Here is a 27,959-nt window from a genome sequence, read left to right as displayed (position 1 = left end):
AATACCAGAGCAGAAATTTTCTTCACTAGAAATAAATCATTAATTCAATGACATGACAGCCTGTTGAGAGGATGCATGCAAGTGTCCAGTATATATGCATGTATATGTATATGTACATAGGTCCATATATACACCTCCAAACATCTAAAAGTTCCCAGGGAAAAAGAGTTTAACAAATAACAATAGTGATGAAAATGGTAAAGAGAGTAAAAATATGATAAAATTGGCAGCAAGAAAATTATAGGACTTACAAAGAGTAAAAGATGTTAAAATTTTATTTGGTGGAAGAGTGAAATAAACCTGTGACAAATCTAGCAATATCAAAATAATTCAAAAGAGAGACTGATTGAGAGGGGAAACGGGTATGATGGAGAGTGAAGTTTCAAAGGGGAAAATAGGGTGAAGAGGGAATTACCATGGGTTATTATCTACCACTATAGAAGTTGTCAATATAAAATATATAAAAGTAATAAAAAAATTCATGTACATATGTGTACACCTGTATATAAACAAAATGTATAGCCAACACTTACTGGGCATTTATTATGTGTTAGGAGTTGTGCCAAATCTTTGTATCATTATGACACTCCCCTCAACAATCCCATGAGATTCAGGGATGAATAGCATTCCCCAAGTTCCTTCCAGAACCTAGGAATGTGACTTTTTTTGGAGATAGGGTCTTTCTTTGTAGATGTAATTGAAGTTAGTATCAACATGAGACCATACTGGATGGCTAAATCCAAGGATAATGTCCTTAGCAGAGACAGAAAACGGCAGTTCTTGAGCACACCATGGGAAAATAGTGGCAGAGGTTGTGTCATAGAGGTTGTGTCAGCAGAAGCCACCAGAAGCTAGAGGTGGCCAGGAAGGACTTCCTCTCGAGTGTTTGGAGGGGTACTTCACTGTGGATAACTTGACTTTGGCATTCTTGACTTGTAGAGCAGGGAGAGAACAAGTGCATGATTTTAGGCCACAACATTTGTAGTGATTCATTTGCAGCTCTAGCCGCTACAGGTGGATACTCTCCTCATTTCCCAGAAGAGCCAACAGAGGTTCCCAGAAATGGTACCCCAAATCAACATGCTAACCTCAGGTATGGTCAACTTTCAGTGTGAATGGGTCTTTGTAACTCCATATTATGTGGCTTGGTGTTTGATGTACAGAAGGGAAATGATTCCAGTCTTATGATTGGAAACTTGGTGGCTTCAAATGACAGAAATATATTCTCTTACAGTCGAGGAGGCCACAAGTATGCAATAAAGGTATCTGCAGGGACATGCTCCCTCTACAGGCTTTAGTGGAAAAATCCTTCCTTGCCTCTTTCAGTTCCCAGCATCCTCCGCTACCAGTCTGTGACAGGCAGTATGGCATACTCTCTGCACCTATCCTGCTGTGGCACTGTTAAGAACTCTGAGAGATATTTGCTGTCTAATAGCACCCTAGTTCATATGGTTTCATTTTGGTGTTTCCCTTAACTACGTACACCTGTTTTCCAAATGAGGCTTTATTTTCAGGTTCTGGAATGGACATGACTTTTTTGGGGACATGATGTTAATGATTCCCAAGTAGATTCTGATCCTACTGAGCAGAATACAAAACTGACCTAGATCACCCCTGTTCAAATTCCAGTCCACCTCTCCTTCCCTCAGTAACAAAGAACTTGGAGAGTTTTAGGACGTTGGTACAGGGAAACAAGTACAGAGTAAAGTATACTGGCTGTAAGCTCAGAGAACTTTAGTGTGGTGGCATAGGAGCGCCAGCATAGAATAAAGTATACTGGCTATGGGCTTAGATTCTGAGAATTCCAAGTTTAAGTCTTCGAGCTGTCATCTCTTGACTCGTGCTTGAAGAAGCAATTTAACTTCTCACTTTTAAAAATGGAAATATTGGGGCTGGAGAGATGGCTTAGCAGTTAATCACTTGCCTGTGAAGCTTAAGGACCCTGGTTCGGGGCTCGATTCTCTAGGACCCATGTTAGCCAGATGCACAAGGTGGCGCACGCCTCTGGAGTGCGTTTGTAGTGGCTGGAAGCCCTGGTGCAGCCATTCTCTCTCTCTCTCTCTCTCTTTCTCTCTGCCTCTTCCTCTGTCACTCTCAAATAAATAAATAATGAACAAAAAAACTTAAAAAATGGAAATACTATATTATGTCCCTCACGGGTTCATATGTTTGAAGGAGACTTGTTCCCAACAGGTTTATGCTGTTTGGGGAGGGTGTGGAATCTTCAGGCTATAGGGCCTAGCTAGTGGAAGCAGGTCATGGGAGGTGTGCCTTGCTTCTGGTTTTGGACAGAGAGCTCTTTGAGCTCTTTCTACATCTATGTGGTCACACGTGAGAAGCCTGCATGCCATGCTCCTACTGCCAAAGAGCTACTCTGTCATACCATCCCCATGCCATCCTGCCTTCCCTGTGATAACAGAGAAATTTCCCCAAAACTGTGAACAAAAATAAGCCTTTACTCCCTTGTTTCTCTCAGGTATTTTATCACAGAGATGGAAAAGGAGCTAACAGAACACTGGTATCGAGAAAGGGGGATGGTACTGTGAATGCACAGGCCCATGTGGTTCACGGGCCTTCAGAGCTGATTTATGGAAGGAATGTGGAAAAGTATGCATGTGTGGGCTCGAGAAACCCGAAGGTATAGAAAGCTCTGCTCAAAGACCATTTTGGTGGATCTATTCTGCCAGAATGCTGACAGAAATGCACTGTGTGAAGATCATGATCATGAAATTTCAGGTGTCTTACCAGGAATGAGGCCCGAGGCCATTGACATTACATACACTCTGGCAAGGCATCTGGATACACTTTGCTCATGCCCTGACAATTTGAGAAAAGTAGAAGTTAAAAGCAATTGACTAGTTTTCTCGGTGGGGAAATTTCAAGCACAGGATCCAGGATGTAGCTTGGGTGTTGCTGGCTTTCAGGAAGAACTCAGATCAAAAAGTGGAGCAGATGCACAAAATGTGCAGTGTGGTAAGGAAAGGAGTACGTGTGCAATTAGAACTGCAGACAAAAGAGTCACAGTGAACTGGGTGTGGTGGCACACGCCTTTAATCCCAGAACTCAGGAGGCAGAGGTAGGAGGATCTCTGTGAGTTTGAGGGCACCCTGAGACTCCATAGTGAATTCTAGGTCAGCCTGGGCTACACTGAGACCCTACCTCAAAAAAAAAAAAGTGTCACAGTGAGCTAGGTATGATGGTGTACACTTTTTAAAATTTTTAATATATATATATATTTATTAATTAGCTTTATATTCAGCAAATACAGTCAGTTTGGTACCATTATTAGGTTCATCTGTCTATGGGTTGTGCATTGTGGAGTTAACCCACAATTATGGGTAGGATAAATGTCTCTGCATATTATGACTCAACATGTGGCTCTGACATTCTTTTTTTTTTTTTTTTTTTTGGTTTTTCGAGGTAGGGTTTCACTCTGGTCCAGGCTGACCTGGAATTAACTCTGTCATCTCAGGGTGGCCTTGAACTCATGGCAATCCTCCTACCTCTGCCTCCCGAGTGCTGGGATTTGGCTTTGACATTCTTTCCACCCCCTATTCCGCAAAATTTCCCTGAGCCATGTTGGGTTCATTTTTGGTCAGCTTCAGTAATGATTCTCTGATTTGGTTGGAGTTGATTTTTCTCTGTGTTGGTCTCCTTCCCCCTTGTGCTGGTATCTGGTTCATCAGGAAAATATCACCCTTGCTTGTTTCGCCACTTTTCCTTAGTTTCAGTCGGGCCCCTTTTGAGGTATGATGGGGTGGCTCTCTCCTTAGGATCTGCATCTATCTGAAAAAGAGAAGCAGATTCTCCAATGGAGAGTAAGTTAGCACCAGGACAAATGAGATAACCCTTACTTTTTTTTAAAAAATTTTTATTTATTTATTTGAGAGTGACAGACACAGAGAGGACAGATAGAGGGAGAGAGAGAGAATGGGCACGCCAGGGCTTCCAGCCTCTGCAAACGAACTCCAGACACGTGCGCCCCCTTGTGCATCTGGCTAACGTGGGACCTGGGGAACCGAGCCTCAAACCGGGGTCCTTAGGCTTCACAGGCAATCGTTTAACCGCTAAGCCATCTCTCCAGCCCACTTTTTTTTTAATAGAGAATTTAATAGGTGTAGGCCCTCTTGTAGCCCATGATTGATGGTAGCTTGATATTGGAGAGTGGGCTTATGTTTGGATATAGTTCTGACTTGTTTCCCAGCTCCAGCTATGGGTCCCGTACCACTGATGGGATCAGTTAGCCAAATCAAGAGCAGTTGGTTCCCCACTATGGCTGTTTGCCACTATTGCACTTGTGTGGGCATCACACCAGGTTATTTGCTGCTAAGTAGGTTAGACCATGAATTGCTTGGACAGATATTGGTCATTTTCCTCTAGTCGCTCATGTAGCACCTTCTGGCACTAGACACTCTGACTATCTGGTGACTGACTCTCTTCTAGCTTCCAGTAATGCCATTCCATTTTACGTGTCAACTGCATATGTTGTCTTCAGCAGTAGGGTCTTATCACTAACCTTTGGTGGGTCAAGAACTCTGACAGAAATCTATCTGTCTTTTAGGAAACATTGTAGGTCTCTCTGATCAAAAGCTCATTGTGGATGATAGCCCCATGCTGGTACTGGGAGTTACAGGTCAGTGCCCACTAAGAAAATGAGGAAAAAGATAACTAATATACAAGAGTTAGAGAGAAGAGAGAGAGAGGGAGAGGGAGGGAAGTAAGATGTAGAAGATTAAGGTTAGCCTCGATCCTACCCTCTCCAGTGTCTTGTGGTTCAGGTGTTCCCTGTAAGGGCCTGGTGAAGGTTCAGCCATTTGGTCTGCCTTTTAGGAAGTAGAATTTTAGAAAAATATGGCTGGGCATGGTGGCACATGCCTTTAATCCCAGCACTCGGGAGGCAGAGGTAGGAGGATTGCCATGAGTTCAAGGCCACCCTGAGACTACATAGTGAATTCCAGGTCAGACTGGGCCAGAGTGAGACCCTACCTTGAAAAAACCCCCAAAAAACAAAAAAAAAAAAAAAAAAGAAAAGAAAAATATGAAACGCTTCACGAATTTGCATGTCATCCTTGCGCAGGGGCCATGATAATCTTCTCTGTATCGTTCCAATTTTAGTATATGTGCTGCTGAAGCGAGCACTATTTTTTTTTTTTAGGTAGTGTTAGACCCTGAGCCTTGGAAGGTGTGATCGAGATGTTACTCAGTAGTCCAGTTACTTCTTTCCAGCACTGTGATACCTTCTGAGTCATCCCAAAGTCACTGCCATCTGAAAAGAGAAGATTCTCTACCCAAAGTGCTAGTAATGTTAATATAAGGGTATAAATATTAAGAGAATTGCTTACTGGGCAGTTTGATAAGCATAGTATATACATTTTTCCAGACATCAGCAGATGTTACACCCCTAGGGCTCATGACTACCTCTGGTTTAAGTTTTCAGTATCAGGGATGTGTTTCCCCCCATGGAGCAGGCCTCCAGTCCAATTGGAGGGCAGTTGGTTTCCACATGACAGACGTGCTGCTATTACACCCATTGGCTCATTTGGGCTGGCTGGCCAATTATAAGGCTTGCAGTGTCCACTGTTGAGTATCTTCACTGGTGGTATCTCTTTCTCCCATTGAACTACATGTATAATGGCTTCTTTCAGCTTTCTGTCAGCTGGGCTACATGGAGGAGGTTAACAGCTCAGTTCCAGCAGTATCTCTCAGCAGCCTTGCAGCCCAAGTATGTGGAGTATTCAGCAATAGGGTCTTACCATCTATTCCTGGTGGAACACCAAGGGCATCGGCAATGGCCTACAATGTTTTGGGGGCATCAGGGACCTCCCTGGCCAACAACTCACTGGAAGTATCCCACCCCTGGCACTGAAAATATTCTAACAACGATCTATGGCTCCTGAGTGTTCCATTGTCCAAAATCAGAGGATTCCATATGATTTATTTGCATCCTCTTAGATTTTGATTAGCCCGCCCTCCACCTTTCCTTTACTCAATCTCTTCCCCTGACTTCACTTTGGGCCTTTTCACTCCAGTTGATCTATTCTTCTACTTACATATATACAATGCCAACCTATTAAGTACCTTCCTCCCTTCCTTTCTCTTCCCTTTGTATCTCCTTTTTAACTTACTGGCCACTGCTACTGAGATTTTTCCTTCTAACACAGAAGCCCAAACATCTGTAGCTGGGATCCACATATGAGGGAGAACATGCAGTGCTTGGCTTTTTGGGCCTGGGTTACCTCACTTAGTATAATCCTTTCCAGATCCATCCGTTTTTCTGCAAATTTCATAGCTTCATTTTTTTTTTTTAAACCACTGAGTAGAACTCCATTGTATAAATGTGCCACATCTTCATTATCCACTCATCAGTTGAGGGACATCCAGGCTGGTTCCATTTCCCAGCTATTATGAATGGAGTGACAATAAACATGGTCGAGCACATACTTCTAAGGAAATGGGATGATTCCTTAGGATATATGCCTAGGAGTGCTATAGCTGGGTCATATGGTAGATCTATCTTTAGGTGTCTTAGTAACCTCCACACTGATTTCCACAATGGCTGGACCAGATTGCATTCCCACCAACAGCATAGAAGAGTTCCTCTTATTCCACATCCCCACCAGCATTTATGATCATTTGTTTTCATGATGGTGGCCAATCTGACAGGAGTGAGATGGAATCTCAATGTAGTTCTAATCTGCATTTTCCTGATGACTAGGGATATAGAACATTTTTTTTTAGCTGCTTATATGCCATCCGTATTTCTTCTTTTGAGAACTCTCTATATAGTTCCATAACCCATTTTTTAATTGGCTTGTTTGATTTCTTATTATTTAACTTTTTGAGTTCTTTGTATATCCTAGATATTAATCCTCTATCAGATATATAGCTGGCAAAGATTTTTTTCCCCATTCTGTAGATTGCCTCTTTGCTTTATTCACAGTGTCCTTTGCAGTACAAAATCTTTGTAATTTCATGAGGTCCCAATGGTTAATCTGTTGTTGTATTGCGTGAGCAATTGGGGTTATATTCAGAAAGTCTTTGCCAAGACCAATATGTTGAAGGGTTTCCCCTACTTTTTCCTCTATCAATTTCAGAGTTTCAGGTCTGATGTTAAGGTCTTTAGTCCATTTGGATTTAATTCTTGTGTATGGAGAGACAGAAGAATCTATTTTCATCCTTCTTCAGATACATATCCAGTTTTCCCAGCACCATTTGCTGAAGAGGCTGTCTTTTCTCCAATTAGTATTTTTTGGCATCTTTATTGAATATCAGGTGGCTATAACTACCTGGACTTATATCTGTGTCCTCTATTCTGTTCCATTGATCTACATATCTGCTTTTGTGCCAGTACCATGCTGTTTTGGTAACTATGGCTCTGTAGTATAGGTTAAAATCAGGTATGTTGATACATCCCACTTTATTTTTGTTGCTCAGTATTATTTTAGATATTCGAGGTTTTTTGTGATTCCAGATGAATTTTTGGATTGTTTTTCTATTTCTGTGAAGAATGACTTTGGAATTTTGATGGGAATTGCATTAAATATGGAGATTGCCTTTGGTAAGATTGCCATTTTCACAATATTGATTCTTCCAATCCAGGAACAAGGGATGGTTTTCCATTTCCTAGGGTTTTCTTCAATTTCTCGCTTGAGTGGTTTATAGTTTTCACTGTTGATATCCTTTACTACCTTGATTAGGTTTATTCCAAGGTACTTAATTTTTTTTTGATGCAATTGTGAATGGAAGTGATTCTCTGATTTCATCCTTTGTGTGTTTGTTGTTAGCATATAGGAATGCTACTGATTTCTGGGTATTTATTTTGTATCCTGCTACATGGCTGTAGATTTTGATCAGCTCTAACCATTTGCTAGTAGAGTCTATGGTCCTTTATATATAGAATCATGTCATCTCCAAATAATGATAACTTGATTTCTTCCTTTCCAATTTGTATCCCTTTTATGTGTGTCTCTTGCCTTATTGCTATGGCTAAGACTTCCAGTACTATATTAAATAAAAGTGGGGACAGTGGACACCCTTGTCTTGTTCCTGATATTAGTGGGAAAGCTTCCAGATTTTCCCCATTTAGTAATATGTTGGCTGTAGGCTTGTCATAAATAGCCTTTATTGTATTGAGACATGTTCCTTCTATTTCCAGTCTCTGCAGGGCTTTTATCATGAAGGGATGTTGGATTTTGTCAAATGCTTTCTCTGCATCTAATGAGATGATCACGTGATTTCTGTTCTTCAACCCATTTATATAATGTATTACATTTATCGATTTGCATATATTGAACTGTCCCTGCATCTCTGGGATAAAGCCTGTTTGGTCAGGGTGAATGATCTTTCTGATATATTCTTGTATTCTGTTTGCCAATATTTTGTTGAGAATTTTTGCATCTATGTTCATGAGGGAGATTGGTCTGTAATTTTCTTTTATTATTCTATCTTTGCCTGGTTTTGGTATCAGGGTGATGCTGGCTTCATAGAAGGAGTTTTGTAGAATTCCTTCTTTTTCTATTTCATGGAAAAGCTTAAAAAGCAATGGTGTTAGCTCTTCCTTGACGGTCTGGTAAAATTCCGCAGTGAACGCAGTGAATCCATCTAGGCCTGTGCTATTTTTTTTCCCTTTTTTTCAAGGTAGGGTCTCACTCTGGCCCAGGCTTACCTGGAATTCACTATGTTGTCTCAGGGTGGCCTTGAACTCACAGTGATCCTCTTACCTGTGCCTCCCGAGTGCTGTGATTAAAGGCTTGCACTACCACGCCCAGCTTGTGGGTTTATTTTAGTTGGGAGATTTTTGATAACTGTTTGGATCTCTATGCTTGTTATAGGTCAATTTAAGTGATTAATCTCATCTTGATTTAATTTAGGTAGGTCATATAAATCAAGGAAATCATCCATTTTTTTCAGATTTTCATACTTTGTGGAGTATATGCTTTTATAGTATGTCCCTATGATTTTTTGAATTTCTCTGGTATCTGTTGTGATGTTACTTTTTTCATCTCTTATTTTATTTTATTTTATTTTATTTCATTTTATTTCATTTCATTTCATTTCATTTCATTTCATTTCATTTCATTTCATTTCATTCTTTTGGATTTTTGAGGTAGGGTCTTACTCTAGCCCTGGCTGACCTGGAATTCACTATGGAGTCTCATGTTGGCCTCGAACTCATGGCAATCCTCCTACCTCTGCCTCCCGAGTGCTGGGATTAAAGGTGTGTGCCACCAAGTCCAGCTCTTATTTTATTAATTTGTGTCTCTTCTCTCTTTTGGTCAGATTTGCTAAGGGTTTATCAATCTTGTTTATTCTTTCAAAGAACCAACTCTTTGTTTCATTGATTCTTTGGATTTTTTTTTTCTTTTTTTTTTTTGGTTTATTTATTTTTATTTATTTATTTGAGAGCGACAGACATAGAACAAGAGAGAGAGAGAGAGAGAGAGAGAGAGAGAGAGAGAGAGAGAGAGAGAGAGAGAGAGAGAATATGGGGGCGCCAGGGCTTCCAGCCACTGCAGACGTATTCCAGATGCGTGAGCACCCTTGTACATCTGGCTAATGTGGGTCCTGGGGAATCAAGCCTCGATCCTCTGTGTTTGTTGTTAGCATATAGGAATGCTACTGATTTCTGGGTATTTAGGGTCCTTAGGCTTCACAGGCAAGCGCTTAACTGCTAAGCCATCTCTCCAGCCCTGGATTTTTTTTTTTGTTTGTTTCTATTTCATTAATTTCTGCCCTAATCTTTATTATTTCTTCCCATCTGCTGATTTTTGGTTTGCCTTGTTCTTTTTCCAAGGCTTTAAGGTGAAAGCATTAGGTCATTTACTTGTGACCTTTCTTATTTCTTAATATAGGCACTTAAAGCTATAAATTTACCTCTTAGGACTGCCTTCATTGTGTCCCAGAGATTTTCGTATGCTGTGTTCTCATTATCATTTGACTATATACATTTTTTGATTTCTTTCTTGATTTCTTCATTGACCCATTCATCATTTAGTAGTGTATTGTTTAATTTCCATGATTTTGTGTATGCTCTTTAGCCTTTTTGCTACTGATTTGTACTTTGAATCCATTGTGGTCAGATAGAATGCAAGGAATTATTTCAATTTTCTTGTATATGTTAAGTTTTGCTTTGTGTCCTAATATATGGTCTATTTCAGAGAATGTTCCATGTGCTGGTGAAAAGAATGTATATTCTGCAGCATTTGGATGAAATGTCCTATATATATCTGTTAGGTCCATTCCTTCTATGACCTCATTTAGTCTAGACGCCTCTCTGTTTATTTTTTCCCGGGATGACCTGAAAATTGATGAGAGTGGGGTGTTAAAGTCACCCACCACCACTGTGTTTGGTGTTATCTGTGACCTTAGTTCTAATAGCATTTGATTGATGAATTTGGGGGCCCTCATGTTAGGTGCATATATGTTTAGGATTGTAATTTCCTCCTGTTGGAGGGTGCCTTTAATCAATATAAAGTGACATTCTTTATGCTTCTTAACTAATGTTGGATTGAAGTCTACCTTGTCAGATATTAGGATAGCAAGCCCTGTTTGTTTTCTAGGTCCATTTGCTTGAAACACCGTTTCCCAACCTTCCACCCAAAGATAGTGTCCATCTTTTGTTGAAAGGTAGATTTCTTGGAGGCAGCAAACTGAAGGATCCTGCTTTTTAACCCAGTCTGCCAACCTATGCCTTTTGGTTGTGGCATTGATGCCATTGACATTAAGAGATAACATTGAAAAGTGTGTATTCATTTTTGCCATTTTTTGTGGTTCTTCCAGTTTTATCTTTGCTCTCTTGTGTTAACTAATATTTGATATTGTTTGTTTTTTCCTGGTTCCTTATATGTGTGCTTTTCTTTTTCTTCAGCATGGAGGATTCTTTCAAGTATTTTCTGTAGAACTGGTTCAAATACTCCTTTAGCCTTCAAATACTCCTTTAGCTTGCTTTTGTCATGGAATGTCCTTATTTCTCTGTCTATTTGAATGGATAGTTTTGCAGGATAAAGTAACCTTGGTTGACAGTTGTTATCTTTCAGGACTTGGAATACATCACTCCATGCCCTTCTGGCTTTTAAAGTTTGTGTTGAGTAATCTGCTGTAATCCTGATGGGCTTGCCTTTGTAGGTAACTTGATTTTTCTCTCTGACTGCTTTCAATATTTTTTCTTGGGTTTGTGTGTTTTGTAGTTTGATTATAATATGGCAAGGAGAGGTTTTTTCCAGGTTTTGTCTGGCTGGAGTTCTGAAGGCTTCCTGTATCTGCATTAGCACCTCTTTCCTAATTTGGGGGAAGTTTTCTTCTATGATTTTGTTGAAGACGCCTACTATGCCTTTGGAGTGAAGTCCTCCTTTTCCTATGCCCCTAATTCTTGTTTGATCTTTTCATAGTGTCTCCAATATCTTGAAATTCCCACTCATACTTATCTATTAGTTTGTCTTTCTCTTTGTTGGACTGTATTAGATCTGCCACCTGGTCTTCTAGCTTAGATATTCTGTCCTCTCCTTCATCCATTCTACTGGTGAGATTTTCTATAGAGTTTTTTATTTCATTAACTGTGTTCTTCATTGCTAGTAATTCTGACTGTTTTTTCTTATTTCTATTTCCTTATTTATGTCTAGTATTGACCTCCTTATGTCATGAAATTGGTGTCCTGTGTTTTCTTTGATTCCTTTGATATTCTCTTTCATTCCGTTGATTTCTTCTTTGACTTCTTTGAACATATTTATAATCATTCTTTTGAAATCTTTCTCAGGCATTTTCTCTAACTTATTCTGACTGGAGGTCATTTCTGATGCATTAATACTTTCTGGTGGATTTATATTGTCTTGATTTTTGGTGTTTCTTTTTTTATAATGTATATATTTTTGCATCCTGTATTCTTTAATGATTGGATTTTCTATTTAGCTGGGTATTATTAGATGTATCAGACAATCTGATGTTATATAACTTCAGGGTAGGAGCCTAAGGCATATGGTATTGCTCTCAAGACTCTCAGAGTATCTGCAAAAGTGACTGTAGGTGTTGGGTTTGCCTGCTATGAGAGAATTCAAGTAGGCTGAGTGGAACAAAATACAGGCAGATTCTAAAGTTTAACTAAACAACATACACATTCAGTGAAAAACAGCTCGGATTATTTATCCAAAAGTAGGTATTATGACGACCAGATCCTCTAACTGTCCCTTAGGGTGTGTGGTGCCCCACCCACACCCTTAATCCTGACAACAAGGAGGTTAAGATTTCTGATGGGTTGAGGGTTCCAAGTCAGCTTATGACCAGGTGAGACCTTCCTTGGTGTAATCCCAGTTACCTCTGCTCTTGCTTGTGTCCCGCTGTTGGTTCAAGATGGCATGGCTGGGTCCTGGGACCACTGCTCTGTTTGCTGGAGCTGGGCACTGGCAGTGGGGGAGGGGAGGCTGCTGATGCTGCTGTAGTTCTCTCACTGTTCCCCATGTTCTTCTACCTTGTGATCTGCTCCTCTGTTGTTCACTGCCACTCTCCCTTCATGGTTCTTGACTTTGCAGAGAGCTCCAGTGTGAGTGGAAAATTCCCTCGCCTGGCTTTTCCTGTGGCACAGCCGAGCCTGGCAGCTTTCTGGTGCGCTGCTGCCACTGCCGCTGCCCTGGTGTACACTTTTAATCCCAGCACTGGGGAGGATTGCTGTGAGTTTGAGGCTACCCTGGGACTACAAACTGAGTTTCAGGTCAGCATGGGCTAAAATGAGACCCTACCTTGAAAAGATCAAATAAAATAAAAGTCTTGAAAAGATCAAATCAAATCAAATAAAAAAATAAAGCGATAGACACAGAGAGAAAGACAGATGGAGAGAATGGGCGCGCCAGGGCTTCCAGCCTCTGCAAACGAACTCCAGACGTGTGTGCCCCCTTGTGCATCAGGCTAACGTGGGACCTGGGGAACCGAGCCTCGAACCGGGGTCCTTAGGCTTCACAGGCAAGTGCTCAACCACTAAGCCATCTCTCCAGCCCAATAAATAGGTTATTTCTATGATAAGCACCTGCATACTTTGCTCTGGGGCAATGGGAAAGGTGCTTTGCCCCCTGTTGAGGGCAGAAACCCCTGTACTGATTACTCCAGGGTATGAAAATGCAAACACAGTTGAAAGGAAAGTGTCTGAGGAGATAGAGCTACTTGAAAAAAACCACCTGCCAAATACTTTCCCAGATTCAGACACTCAGAGGCCACTGTAATCATGGTCCAAGGCTACATGCTTTTCTTTTAAGATATATATATATATTTTTTTTGGTTTTTTACGAGGTAGGGTCTCACTCTGGCTCAGGCTGACCTGGAATTCACTATGTAGTCTCAGGGTGGCCTCGAACTCTCGGAGATCCTCCTACCTCTGCCTCCCGAGTGCTGGGATTAAAGGCGTGTGCCACCACGCCAGGCTCCTTAAAATATTTTTATTGACAACTTTCGTAATAATATACTAAGCTATGATAGTTTTATTTTGATATCATGATCTTTTTCTACAGTTATAATGGTCTTGTGTAGATAGTGCCAGGCACTGCAAGGTCATGGATATCCAGGTCATTTTGTGTCTCAAAGAGTGCATTGTAAGGAGCCCAACCCTTCCTTTGGCTCTTACATTCTTTCTATTACCTCTTCCGCAATGGAGCCTGAGCCTTGGAAGGTGTGATAGAGATGTTTCAGTGCTGAGCACTCCTCTGTCACTTCTTTTTAAAAATTTGTTTATTTTTATTTATTTGAGAGTGACAAACAGAGAGAAAGAGGCAGAGAGAGAGAGAGAGAGAGACAGACAGACAGACAGACAGAGAAAGAGAGAGAATGGGCACGCCAGGGCCTCAAGCCACTGCAAACGAACTTCAGATGTATGTGCCCCCTTGTGCATCTGGCTAACGTGGATCCTGGGAATTGAGCCTTTAACTGGAGTCCTTAGGCTTCTACAGGCAAGCGCTTAACCACTAAGCCATCTCTCCAGCCCTCACTTTTTTTTTTTTTTTTAGTTTGCTAAGAACATATTTTATTTTATTTATTTATTTATTGGTATTTTTTTAAATTTTTATTAACATTTTCCATGATTATAAAATATATCCCATGGTAATTCCCTCCCTCCCCACCCCCACACTTTCCCATTTGAAATTCCATTCTCCATCATATTACCTCCCCATTACAATCTTCTTTTTTTTTAAAGATTCATTTTTATTTATTTATTAGAGACAGAGAGAGGGAGAGACAGAGAGAGCGAATGGGCACATAAGGGCCTCCAGCCATTGTAAACAAACTCCAGACACATGTGCCACCATGTGCTTCTGGCTTATATGGGACCTGAAGAATTGAACCTGGGTCCTTAGGTTGAGCAGGCATGCACCTTAACCACTAAGCCATCTCTCCAGCCCGCTCTGTCACTTCTTCTCAGTACTATGGCGGAGTCACTGCCATCTGAAAAGAGAAACTTCTCTAACCAAAAATGAGAGTAGCATTAATATATGGGCATGAATGTTAAGAGAAGGGCTTACAGGACCATTTGTTGAGCATAATATATGCATTTAGCCAGGCACTAGCAGGTGTTACACCCCTAGGACTCATGACTTCCCCCGTCATAGGTTTTCAGTACCAGGCATGCATTATCTCCTGTGGAGCAGGCCTCCAGTCCAATTAGAGAGCAGTTGGTTTCCCCCATAATGGACATTTCACTATTGCACCCATTGTCTCATTTGGCCTGTCTGGCCAAACTTAAGGTTTGCAGTGTCCACTCTTGTTTATCACCACTGATGACTTCTCTCTCTCCCATACAGCTGCATGCATCATAGCTTTTTCCAGGTTTCTGTCAGCTGGTCTACAGGGAGGAGGTTTACAGCTTCAGCCTGATTTCTCAATGGCCTTGCAGCAAGGCTACATCTTGAGCTAGCAGTACAAATTGGCATCATCCAGATGGGATTGGCTCTGCAGTCATGAAGAATTTGAGTTATGGGATCAGTGACTCACAACCAAGGTTCCAGAGGAAAGCTTGTGATGACAGGCAAGTGTGGCATGGTCAGTTTCTCTGAAAGGAGTTCCTAAGCAGGCCATATGTGAGGCTGTGAAAGTGAAGCTTAAGTTGCAATGGAGTCCTCAGGATGTTGGAGATGTCAGCATTGTGGGATGTTTGCCGAGGAGGGCAGCAGGCACTGAGTCTAACTAAGGGGCAGGCTACATGTGTTGCAAATGTCAGGACCTTAGTGCGGCTGTGTCTGCTGAAGCTTGCTGGAGCTCAGGTGATGACACATGCCCTAGATGCTGGATATGGTGCTGCAGAAGTTAATGTTTGCCCTGCTAGGTTTTAACCGTGCTTTCATTTGGTCATTCCTTGTTATCCTTCCAGGAAAGACTGAATTGAATAGTTATCATGCAACTTATCTTCCAATAAGCTCAAAAAAGACTTTGGACTTTTGAACAGAGTTGGGACTGTTAAAAACTATGGGGATTCTTGAAGATGGAATGAATGCACTCAGCGTTATGAGATGGCCATGAACAAGGGGTGGAATGCTATGGTTTGAATGAGGAATGTCCCTCATAGGCTCATTTGCTTGAACCCTTGGTTCCCACCTGGCGCCACTATTTTGGGAGGTTTTGGAACCTTCAGGAGGTAGGGCCAGGTGAGCAGAATAAGTCATTAGGGGTAGGACTTTTAAGGTTGTACCCACTTCTAGTTTCAGTCTGCACTCTGCTTCCTCCCTGCCATGATGGGAAGATCCCCTGCTGCACATTCCCTGGATGAAGTTCTGCTGCTATGATGTAAAGCCCTGCTGCTGCACATTCTTTGGATAAGGTCCTGCTGCCATTCTTCTCTGCCGTGATCAAGTGAAATCCCTCTGAAGCTGTGGGCCAATGTGACCCTTTCCTCCCTTAGTGGTCAATTATTTCATCACAGCAATTACCTATTTTATCACTGTTTAGAATACTTGTGATTTATATGTTCTAAGTATTAGCATAATGCACAGGACATAGTAAAGATAGTGTGTTAGTACTTCATTACCATATAATCAAATATTTTGCAATTGTAAGTATCAGAATAATGACAAGGGGATGGGCTTTGAGCCAGAAGTTTCTAAATGTACTTGGCAATTTCTTAGCAAACTATTCCCAGGTAAGGATCCTGAGGCTTTCCCTGGGGCAAAAGTTGGAACTATCATCCTGTCCAGCTCCTGAACTCCATCAGGCTAAATAATGTAATGATCATCTGGCAGCAGAGCTCAGAGTCAAGGGTTCAGACTTGCCACCTATGGTTCTTGTCCTGCAACAGGCAGGGCTGTTTAAGCTCCTTGGGTACAAGTATGAATTCATGTCCTTGGGTCAGACTTGTCTTGGGATCTCATAGGCCATGCTGTGTATCCTGGCATTGTCCCCTCACCATAATGTAGCAATGCTGGGCTGTAAGCAATCCCCTAGGGAGCAAGTGGGCAAACCTTCTCTTGGCTGTGCCTGCAGGTGCCACATGGTGCTACTATTGGGAGTGGTTCCTGGAGATTGGACATGTACTGGCTAAATCACGTCTGTCCCTTCCAGAGTGGTTTCTTGGAAGTGGGCTCCTTACTGGTACTTCCACACTCCCTGTCCAGACAGCTACAGGCTCCATGGGCTCTTGTGTCCATGTGCTCAAGTTAGCTCTTAAGAACATCTCTCTTGGGCTGGAGAGATGGCTTAGCGGTTAAGAACATCTCTCTCCTTGGCTCCCTAACACCCTATACAATCCCCCACACCCACCCCCACACACAATTTCACAGTCTCTCAATCAATTGCCAGACCTGATTAATTCACAGGTTAATTTTGTGAAAAGGAAGGTCAGGTAACATATGGAAGAACTCTTTGACACAGGCTGCATGTGAACATGTTGTGTCTTTATTCTGGCTTTCTCTGAAGAGGTTTGTGGCTGTTCTAGACTCTGACAGTTTGTAGGCTGTGGCTCTGCAGAGTTAACAAACAAAGTGAAGGTCCTTGAATAGTACTGAAGTCTGCTGCATAAATAGAAACCTATACTTACAAGGCCCACGTGATAAAAACACTGTGTCTGGAATCTACCTCATCTTCAGTTGAACTGACTCTCTGGGACCATCCTATAGTACCTCCCACAGTTCCTGGACATGCATCTGGAAACATACTCCACAAATGGAAAATCTCTCTACTGATTCTATAGCCCACAAAAGTGGGATGGTTTTGGCAAGAAGGGCTACATGAAAGCTATTGGATTGGGCTGGAGAGATGGCTTAGCAGTTAAGGAGTTTGCCTGTAAAGCCAAAGGATCCCAGTTTGATTCTTCAGGACCCACATAAGCCATATACACACGGGGGTCCATGTGTCTGGAGTTCATTTGCAGTTGGAGGCCCTAGTGTGCCCATTCTCTCTCTCTCTCAAATAAATAAATAAATATTTTAAAAAAGAAGACAGTAAGAGTTAAAAAAGTAAGTTACTGGATTAAAAAAATATTATTTATTTGAGTGAGGGAGGCAAACAGAGAGAGTTTGGGCATGCCAGGGCCTCCTACCACTGCAAATGAACTCCAGACACATGTGCCACTTTCTGCACCTGGATTTACGTGGGTACTGGAGAAGTGAACCCAGGCTGTCAGGTTTTGCAAGCAAGCTCATTTAACCTGCTGAGCCATCTCTCCAGTCCTTGAATTTTTCACTTATATAAAAAATACCATAAAAAGCAACACTGAGCCAGGTGTGGTGGCACACACCTTTAATCCCAACACTTGGGAGGCAGAGGTAGGAGGATCATCATGACTTTGAGGCCACCCTGAGACTACATAGTGAATTCCAGCTCAGCACGAGTTAGAGTGAGACCCCATCTCAACAACAACAAAAAAGCAACACTGCGTCAGGTTTGGCTACACAAAACAGTAGTCCTGGCACTTAGGCTGAGGCAGGAGGATTAAGTGCTTGAGCCAAGTCTGGGATAGATGGCAAAACTGGTCTCACAAAGTTGAGAAAAAAAAACAAAAAACAACCCACTGTGAAAGATGGCAGAAAAGGCCATCCTAAGTATGACTGTTTTGGTATAGGATATTTTGAGTGAAAAGTACTTGAAAATATAGTCAGTGCAAGAAGAATGTTCTGAGCCTGTTCTTTTTTTTTTTTTTAATTTTTATTAACATTTTCCATGATTATAAAATATATCCCATGGTAATTCCCTCCCTCCCCACCCCCACACTTTCCCATTTGAAATTCCATTCTCCATCATATTACCTCCCCATTACAATCATTGTAATTACATATATACAATATCAACCTATTAAGTATCCTCCTCCCTTTCTTTCTCTACCCTTTATGTCTCCTTTTTAACTTACTGGCCTCTGCTACTAAGTATTTTCATTCTCACACAGAAGCCCAGTCATCTGTAGCTAGGATCCACATATGAGAGAGAACATGTGGCGCTTGGCTTTCTGGGCCTGGGTTACCTGACTTAGTATAATACTTTCCAGGTCCATCCATTTTTCTGCAAATTTCATAACTTCATTTTTCTTTACCGCTGAGTAGAACTCCATTGTATAAATGTGCCACATCTTCATTATCCACTCATCTGTTGAGGGACATCTAGGCTGGTTCCATTTCCCAGCTATTATAAATTGAGCAGCAATAAACATGGTAGAGCATGTACTTCTAAGGAAATGAGATGAGTCCTTTGGATATATGCCTAGGAGTGCTATAGCTGGGTCATATGGTAGATCAATCTCTAGCTGTTTTAGGAACCTCCACACTGTTTTCCACAATGGCTGGACCAGATTGCATTCCCACCAGCAGTGCAGAAGGGTTCCTGTTTTTCCACATCCCCGCCAACATTTACGATCATTTGTTTTCATGATGGTGGCCAATCTGACAGGAGTGAGATGGAATCTCAGTGTAATTTTAATCTGCATTTCCCTGATGACTAGTGACGTAGAACATTTTTTTAGATGCTTATATGCCATTCGTATTTCTTCCTTTGAGAACTCTCTATTTAGCTCCATAGCCCATTTTTTGATTGGCTTGTTTGATTCCTTATTACTTAACTTTTTGAGTTTTTTGTATATCCTAGATATTAATCCTCTATCAGATATATAGCTGGCGAAGATTTTTTCCCATTCTGTAGGTTGCCTCTTTGCTTTATTCACTGTGTCCTTTGTGGTGCAAAATCTTTGTAATTTCATTAGGTCCCAGTGGTTAATCTGTGGTTTTATTGCCTGAGCAATTGGGGTTGTATTCAGAAAGTCTTTGCCAAGACCAATATGTTGAAGGGTTTCCCCTACTTTTTCCTCTAGCAGTTTCAAAGTTTCCGGACTGATGTTAAGGTCTTTAATCCATTTGGACTTAATTCTTGTACATGGCGTGAGAGAAGAATCTATTTTCATCCTTCTGCAGATATATATCCAGTTTTCAAAACACCATTTGCTGAAGAGGCTGTCTCTTCTCCAATGAGTATTTTTGGCATTTTTATCGAATATCAGGTGGCTATAGCTACTTGGGCTTACATCTGGGTCCTATATTCTGTTCCACTGATCTACATGTCTGTTTTTGTGCCAGTACCATGCTGTTTTTGTTACTATGGCTCTGTAGTATAGGTTGAAATCAGGTATGGTGATACCACCAGCCTCTTTCTTGTTGCTCAGTATTATTTTAGATATTCGAGGTTTTTTGTGATTCCAAATGAATTTTTGGATTGTTTTTTCTAGTTCCGCGAAGAAAGCCTTTGGAATTTTGATAGGGATTGCATTAAATGTGTAGATTGCTTTAGGTAAGATTGCCATTTTCACAATATTGATTCTTCCAATCCAGGAACAAGGGATGTTTCTCCACTTTCTAGTGTCTTCTGCAATTTCTCGCTTGAGTGTTTTAAAGTTCTCATTGTATAGATTCTTTACTTCCTTGGTTAGGTTTATTCCAAGGTACTTTATTTTTTTTTGATGCAATTGTGAATGGGAGTGATTCTCTGATTTCATCCTCTGTGTGTTTGTTGTTAGCATATATGAAGGCTACTGATTTCTGTGTATTTATTTTGTATCCTGCTACATTGCTGTAGGTTTTGATCAGCTCTAACAGCTTGCTAGTAGAGTCTTTAGGGTCCTTTATGTATAGAATCATGTCATCTGCAAATAATGACAACTTGATCTCTTCCTTTCCAATTTGTATCCCTTTTATGTGTGTCTCTTGCCTTATTGCTATCACTAAGACTTCCAAAACTATATTAAATACAAGTGGGGACAGTGGACACCCTTGTCTTGTTCCTGATTTTAGTGGAAAAGCTTCCAGTTTTTCCCCATTTAGTAATATGTTGGCTGTAGGCTTGTCATAAATAGCCTTTATTATATTGAGATATGTTCCTTCTATTCCCAGTCTCTGTAGGACTTTTATCATGAAGGGATGTTGGATTTTGTCAAATGCTTTCTCTGCGTCTAATGAGATGATCGTGTGATTTTTGTCCTTCAACCCGTTTATGTAATGTATTACATTTATAGATTTGCGTATGTTGAACCATCCCTGCATCTCTGGGATAAAGCCTATATGTTCCTTCTATTCCCAGTCTCTGTAGGACTTTTATCATGAAGGGATGTTGGATTTTGTCAAATGCTTTCTCTGCGTCTAATGAGATGATCATGTGATTTTTGTCTTCAACCCATTTATGTAATGTATTACATTTAGAGATTTGCGTATGTTGAACCATCCCTGCATCTCTGGGATAAAGCCTACTTGGTCAGGGTAAATGATCTTTTTGATATACTCTTGTATTCTGTTGGCCAATATTTTGTTGAGAATTTTTGCATCTATGTTCATGAGGGAGATTGGTCTGTAATTTTCTTTTTTTGTTCTATCTTTGCCTGGTTTTGGTATCAGGGTGATGCTGGCCTCATAGAAGGAGTTTGGTAGAATTCCTTCTCTTTCTATTTCCTGGAAAAGCTTAAGAAGCAATGGTGTTAACTCTTCCTTAAAAGTCTGGTAAATTCAGCAGTGAATCCATCCAGGCCTGGGCTTTTTTTAGTTGGGAGATTATTAACTGTTCGGATCTCCATGTTTGTTATAGGTCTATTTAAGTGATTAATCTCATTTTGATTTAATTTAGGTAGGTCATATAGATCAAGGAAATCATCCATTTCTTTCAGATTTTCATACTTTGTGGAGTATATGCTTTTATAGTATGTCCCTATGATTTTTTGAATTTCTCTGGAATCTGTTGTGATGTTACCTTGTTCATCTCTGATTTTATTAATTTGTGTCTCTTCTCTCTTTCTTTTGGTCAGATTTGCTAAGGGTTTATCAATCTTGTTTCTCCTTTCAAAGAACCAACTCTTTGTTTCATTAATTCTTTGGATTGTTCTTTTTGTTTCTATTTCATTAATTTCTGCCCTAATCTTTATTATTTCTTCCCGTCTACTACTTTTTGGTTTGCCTTGTTCTTCTTTTTCCAAGGCTTTAAGGCGAAGCATTAGGTCGTTTACTTGCGACCTTTCTAATTTCTTAATATAGGCACTTAAGGCTATAAATTTACCTCCTAGAACTGCCTTCATTGTGTCCCAGAGATTTTGGTATGTTGTGTTTTCACTATCATTTGACTCTATAAATTTTTTGATTTCCTTTTTGATTTCTTCATTGACCCACTCATCATTTAGTAGTGTATTGTTTAGTTTCCATGATTTTGTGTATGCTCTATAGCCTTTCTTGCTACTGATTTGTAGTTTAATTCCATTGTGGTCAGATCAATGCAAGGAATTATTTCAATTTTCCTGAATTTGTTAAGATTTGCTTTGTGTCCTAATAGATGGTCTATTTTAGAGAATGTTCCATGTGCTGCTGAAAAGAATGTATATTCTGCAGCCTTTGGATGAAATGACCTGTATCTATCTGTTAGGTCCATTCCTTCTATGACCTCATTTAGTCCAGATGCCTCTCTGTTTATTTTTTCCTGGGATGACCTGTCAATTGATGAGAGTGGGGTGTTAAAGTCACCCACCACCACTGTGTTTGGTGTTATCTGTGACCTTAGTTCTAATAGTGTTTGACGAATTTGGGAGCCCCCATGTTAGGTGCATATATGTTTAGGATTGTAATGTCCTCCTGTTGGAGTGTGCCCTTAATAAATATAAAGTAACCTTCCTTATCTTTCTTGACTGACGTTGGACTAAAGTCTACCCTGTCTGATATTAGAAGAGCAACCCCTGCTTGTTTTCTAGGCCCATTTGCTTGAAACACCATCTTCCAACCTTTCACCCTAAGATAATGTCTATCCTTTGTAGAAAGGTGAGTTTCTTGGAGACAACAAATTGTAGGATCCTGCTTTTTAACTCAGTCTGCAAATCTATGTCTTTTCGTTGGGGCATTGAGGCCGTTGATATTAAGAGATATTATTGAAAGGTGTGTATTTATGTTTGCCATTTTTTTTTTGTGTGTGTGTTTCTGGTTCTACCTGTGCTCTCTTCTGTTAACTGGTATTTGAGTATAGCTTGTTTTTTCTAGGTTCCTTATATGTGTGCTTTTCCTTTTGTTCAGCATGGAGGATTCTATCAAGTATTTTCTGTAGAGCTGGTTTTGTCTTCAAATACTCCTTTAACCTGCTTTTGTCATGGAATGTCTTTATTTCTCCATCTATTTGAATGGATAACTTTGCAGGATAAAGTAACCTTGGTTGACAGTTGTTATCTTTCAGAACTTGGAATATATCACTCCAAGCCCTTCTGGCTTTAAAAGTTTGTGTTGAATAATCTGCTGTAATCCTGATGGGCTTGCTTTTGTAGGTAACTTGATTTTTCTCTCTAACTGCTTTCAATATTTTTTCTTTGGTGTGTTTGGAAGTTTGATTATAATATGGCAAGGAGAGGTTCTTTCTGGGTTTTGTCTGGCTGGGGTTCTAAAGGCTTCCTGTATCTGCACTGGCACCTCTTTCCCAATTTGGGGGAAATTTTCCTCTATGATTTTGTTGAAAACACCTACTATGCCTCTGGAGTGGAGTTCTTCTCCTTGTACTATGCCCTGAATTCTTATACTGGATCTTTTCATAGTGTCCCGAATATCTTGAAATTCCCACTCATACTTTTCTATAAGTTTGTCTTTCTCTTTGTTGGACTGCATTAGGTCTGCCACCTGGTCTTCTAGCTTAGATATTCTGTTCTCTCCCTCATCCATCCTACTGGTGAGATTTTCTACAGAGTTTTTTATTTCATTAACTGTGTTCTTCATTGCTAGTAATTCTGACTGGTTTTTCTTTATTCTTTCTATTTCCTTATTTATGTCTTGTATTGCCTTCTTTATTTCATTAAATTGGTGTCCTGCCTCTTCTTTGATTCCTTTGATTTCCTCTTTCAATTCTTCTTTGATTGTTTTGATGTGTTCTTTGACCTCTTTGAACATATTTATAATCATTCTTTTGAACTCTTTCTCAGGCATTTCCTCTAACTCTTTCTCACTGGAGGACATTTCTGATGCATTAATACTTTTAGGTGGATTTATATCGTCTTGCTTTTTAGTGTTTCTTGTGTTATAATGTATATATTTTTGCATCTTGGATTAAGTTAATGCTTGGATTTTCTAGCTAGCTGTGTATTCTTAGCTGTATCAATTGATTTGATGTAATATATTTTCAGGGTAGGACCTTAAGGTGCTAGATGTGGCTCGTAAGACTCTCAGAGTATCTATCTACAAAGATGTTCTTAGGGATTGAGTTTCCCTGCTATAGGAGTATTCAAGCAGGCTGAGTGGAATAAAATACAGGTAGATTCTACAATTTAACTAAACACTGTACACATTCAATCAAAAACAGCCCCGAGTATGTATGCAAGAGTAGTTATTATAATGACCAGATCCTCTATCAACAAAGAGGTTAAGATTTCTGGTCTGTTGAGGGATCCAAGTCAGCTTGTGACCAAGTGAGACCCTTCCCTGGTGCAATCCCAGTTACCTTGGATGATTTTGGTCTCAGTCAAGTTGCTGCCTGGGTCGTCGGGCTGCTGTTCTGATTTCTGGAGCTGGGCACTTGCTTTTCCTGCAGGGCAAACTGAGCCGCTGCCGCCACCTCTGCTGCTGCTGTAGCTGCCACTGCTGGAGCCACCACTGCTGCTGAAGCTGCTGCTGCTGTGTCCACTGCCGCTGCTCGCCCTGAAGCTGCTGCTGCTGAGTCTGCCGCTGCTGCCACTCCTGGGTCTGCTGCTGCTGGGGCCGCTGTTACCGGTGCTGGAGCTGCTGATGTTGCTGCCGAACTCTGCTCCTGCTTGGGTCCTGCTGTCGGCTCAGGTTGGCGTGGCCGGGTCCAGGGCCGCTGCTCTGTTCGCTGGAGCTGGGCTCAGGCGGTGGGGGAGCGGAGGGAGCCGCGGCTGCTCTGGTTCTCTCACTGCTCCAAGCGTTCTTCTACCTCGCGGTCTGCTCCTCCGTTGCTCGCTGCCGCTCTCCCCTCACGTTTCCCGAGTTGCGGAGAGCGCGGTGTGAGGGAAAGCTCCCGCACCTGGCTTTTCCTGCGGCTCGAGCCGAGTCTGGCGGCTTTCTGGTGCGCCGCGGCGGTTGGCCGAGCTGCCGGAGCCGCTTTTCCCACCTGTGCAGGCTCTGGATGCTCTGGAACTCTTCTACTTCTCTGCTGCCGCTTCAATTTCCTATACACCTCACTTTTTAGTAAAAGTGTGTATTTTGCTGAGTTTTTTTGGTCTTTTTCCCCCCTAGGCTGCTTTGGCGTGTTACCTACGCCGCCATCTTAACCGTGAGCCTCTTCTTGAGCACAGGAAATGCCTGTGTGAAAGATGCTCTCCTTGTACTGTACCAGAGGCGTTTCTACAATCAGGGATAAGAAATGGGCTGAAAGTTCTGTATAGACCTCATCAACATTAAAATCATCTTCCTTTAGTCTTCCTATGTATTCTACTTGCTTTTGTACAAGTGCTGCTCTGTTAAGTCCACTTGGTAGACAAATACCCGGAGTTTGTTACTCTCTCTCTCTTTTTTTAAAGAGATTAAGCAAGAGAGAGAGGGAGAGAGGGAGACAGCAAGCATGCACACATGAGAGAGAAATGGCACACCAGGGCCTCAGCCATTACAATCAAACTCCAGATGTTTGTGCCACCTAGTGGGTATGTGCAATCTTGCGCTTGAATCTCCTTTGTAAGTCTGGTTTACATGGGATCTGGTGAGAGATTGAACATGGGTCCTTAGACTTCTCAGGCAAGCACTTTACCTGCTAAGCCACCTCTCCAGCCTGGATTTGCTACTTCTTAAAGCCTTTATATCTTGGTAAGATTCCCATGTACACCCAAGAATCTATGCTTTCTTCCTGTCACTGTTTTTTGTTTTGTTTTGTTTTGTTTTGTTTTGAGGTAGGGTTTCACTCTAGCCCAGGCTGGCCTTGAACTCACAGTGATCCCCTACAACTCAGCCTCCTGAGTGCTGGGATTAAAGGCATGCATCACCATGCCTGGCTCTGTCATGTCGTATGTTAATTTGTTCCTCATGTTGAGCCAGACACTTAAAAGTCTTTCACTCCTGCAACTGTATCTTTAGGGGAACTGCCAGTATTTCTTGCACAGTTAGGCTGGGTACAACCTCATCAGAGATACATGAGGTAAGAGTACTGAGCACCAATTCTCACTGGGAAGTAAAGCAAACCATTATTTAATGCAGTGGTACTTAACAGCACCCAGGACTGCTATACATGAACAGCTATGGATTCATGAACAGTTGCCCTGCTAGCTCTGGAGGACAACTGTGAACAGGCATGAGACTGAAGATCTTTTTGTTAACTACTCAGATTAGCTTTTTTTTTCTTTTTCCTTTAATAAAGACATCTTTTAAATTATGGTGAACCAAGGGAGCCGTTTATTGTGAACATTTTTACCACATATACATTTTCAAGAAGACATCTAAGTAAACATTAATACAAAATGATGGACAGACATCCATTTATACTTGCTCTTGGAATGCATTCAGGCAGAGGTGGAGGCACAGTTACACAAGTCACTTAGTTGTCCCTTCCACTTGGGGTTTCTCCAGCTCTTTACCATTGAAACAGGCCTGTCACTGGGTACAGGATCTCACAAAATAAGACTTCCTTCAAGTTAGCTACTTGCTTTTGCCTATCAGGTTGATTGTGAGGGGCTTCCTGCTGCTAAACCCGAGTGGCTTGTTCTTTCTCCTCACTGAGCAATCTGCCCTAAGTATGAGGTGGTGTCAGTATGGCCCAGAGATGGCAAGCAGAGTGGAGCCAGGCCAGAACCCTTGTCCTCATCTCTACCACTTTCCACAGCTTCAAGAACATGGGCATTCAAGCAGTCTTAGAAATCAAGTTCAACTTCTCAAGAAGAGAGAGGCAGTGATTTGTCAAATAATACAAGGGGCAATTTCAAAATGAAAACTGCCTTCTTTTGGCTTCTAATACTTATTCCATTATGATATGCTGTTCTGAGCTGTTTATGTCTCAGTTTCCTTTTTAAAAGTGCTTCTTTCCAGAGAAATGAACTAGGTTGAATATATTAAAAATCAGCAAAATTTAGAGGTATTTGTGGGAGTCAATGAAGGCTTGGGAAAGAAATATAAGCTATGTTTCTAAAATGCCTTTAAGATGACAGAGAATAAAATATGTGTCTACACCACTTTCTAAAAATAACAATTGAGTCAGGTGTGGTGGTACACATCTTTAATTCTAGCACTTGGGAAGCTGAGGTAGGAGGATAATCATGAATTCAAGACTAGCCTGGGCTACAAAGTGAGTTCCAGGTCAGTCTGGACTAGACTGAAACCCTATTTAAAAAATCCAAATAATAATAATAATAATAAATAAATAAAAATTGAGATAATCTGCAAAGAAAGAGGACAGAATAAAATAAATACAAGCTTAGGTGGTTGGTTGGATAGCTTTGCTGAGTTCTCCAGCAGCCAGAACAAAGAAAGAACAGCAGAAAGTTAGAAAAATCACAGTGCTTATAAGATAAAACCTGATTTTGTTTCTCAATAAGGATCAGAATTCCCAGAGATCCAGAAGAACTCTTTCCCATGGCTCACCCGAAGGACAGTGTGAAATGATATCAAAGATGTACTCAGAACAGGATTATTTAACTTTCTCACAGCAGAAAAAAAGAGAAAACAAATGTAAACAAATAGCCTTGGCTGAAATTGGTAAGAACTTCTATTTATTTATTTATTTATTTCCTTCCTTCCTTCCTTTTTTTTTTTTTTTAAGGTAGGATCTCACTCTAGCTCAGGCTGACCTGGAATTCACTCTGTAGTGTCAGGGTGGCCTCAAACTCATGGTGATCCTACCTCTGCCTCCTGAGTGCTGGGATTAAAGGCGTGTGCCACCACTCCTGGCAAGAACTTCCAGTTTTTAAGAACTGAGATAAAGTCCATTCAATTAATACACATCTAAACAGCTCATTTACAATCCAGTTTACATAGGTAGGGGAACCCAAATATCACTTCAGCTTGATCCTAGATATAGGAGAAAATCACTTTGTTCCAAGGGAGATGGAATAGGGCCTGAACCTTTCCTGCTATTGGGAAATGTGACAGTAGAATCACTGGGAAGTGTGTGGGAGAGTAGAACCAAACATGATATTAGATTTTCAATTTACAGAAACTCTTCGGAATAAATGTGATTTTCTCTAGATTGAGTGACATGCCTTTGATATCAACATGGATGCCACCAGCATTATCTTTTGCTGTAATACATCCTCTATCATAAGGTGCTGGAGTATAGTCACCATGCCTCCTTTTTCACTTTTGAACCCTTCACTGTACTTAGAACATGGTCTTACACATAACAGTGCTTAGTAAGTATGCATAAGTCATCTACTTTCCTGAATCATGCTTCTATGTAGCTATCAATCCCATGTACATATTACTAAGTGGTAATTTATATTAATGTGCATTTTCTTCTAGAGCTCAAGTTCCAGAACATCTACATAATATATAAGCACAAGGCCACTGGCCACCATACACATGTTACTGGGCTAGGCACAATACCAACATGAAGCTGCATACACCATGAAGTATCTAATT

At 41.0% G+C, this 27,959-nt stretch overlaps 1 non-coding gene across 1 annotated transcript; it reads right to left on the bottom strand.

Moving 5' to 3' along the window:
• Window positions 1-5,032: 5,032 nt before the first annotated feature.
• LOC123453811 lies at window positions 5,033-5,139 on the bottom strand. The gene has a single exon (XR_006632989.1). It is a non-coding gene; the product is annotated as a U6 spliceosomal RNA (small nuclear RNA).
• Window positions 5,140-27,959: the final 22,820 nt, after the last annotated feature.

Source organism: Jaculus jaculus, chromosome 12, assembly GCF_020740685.1.
Source record: "Jaculus jaculus isolate mJacJac1 chromosome 12, mJacJac1.mat.Y.cur, whole genome shotgun sequence".
Classification (NCBI taxonomy): domain Eukaryota; kingdom Metazoa; phylum Chordata; class Mammalia; order Rodentia; family Dipodidae; genus Jaculus; species Jaculus jaculus.
Note: the sequence above shows the minus strand (reverse complement) of the source record. Positions and strands in the feature narration are given on the sequence as shown.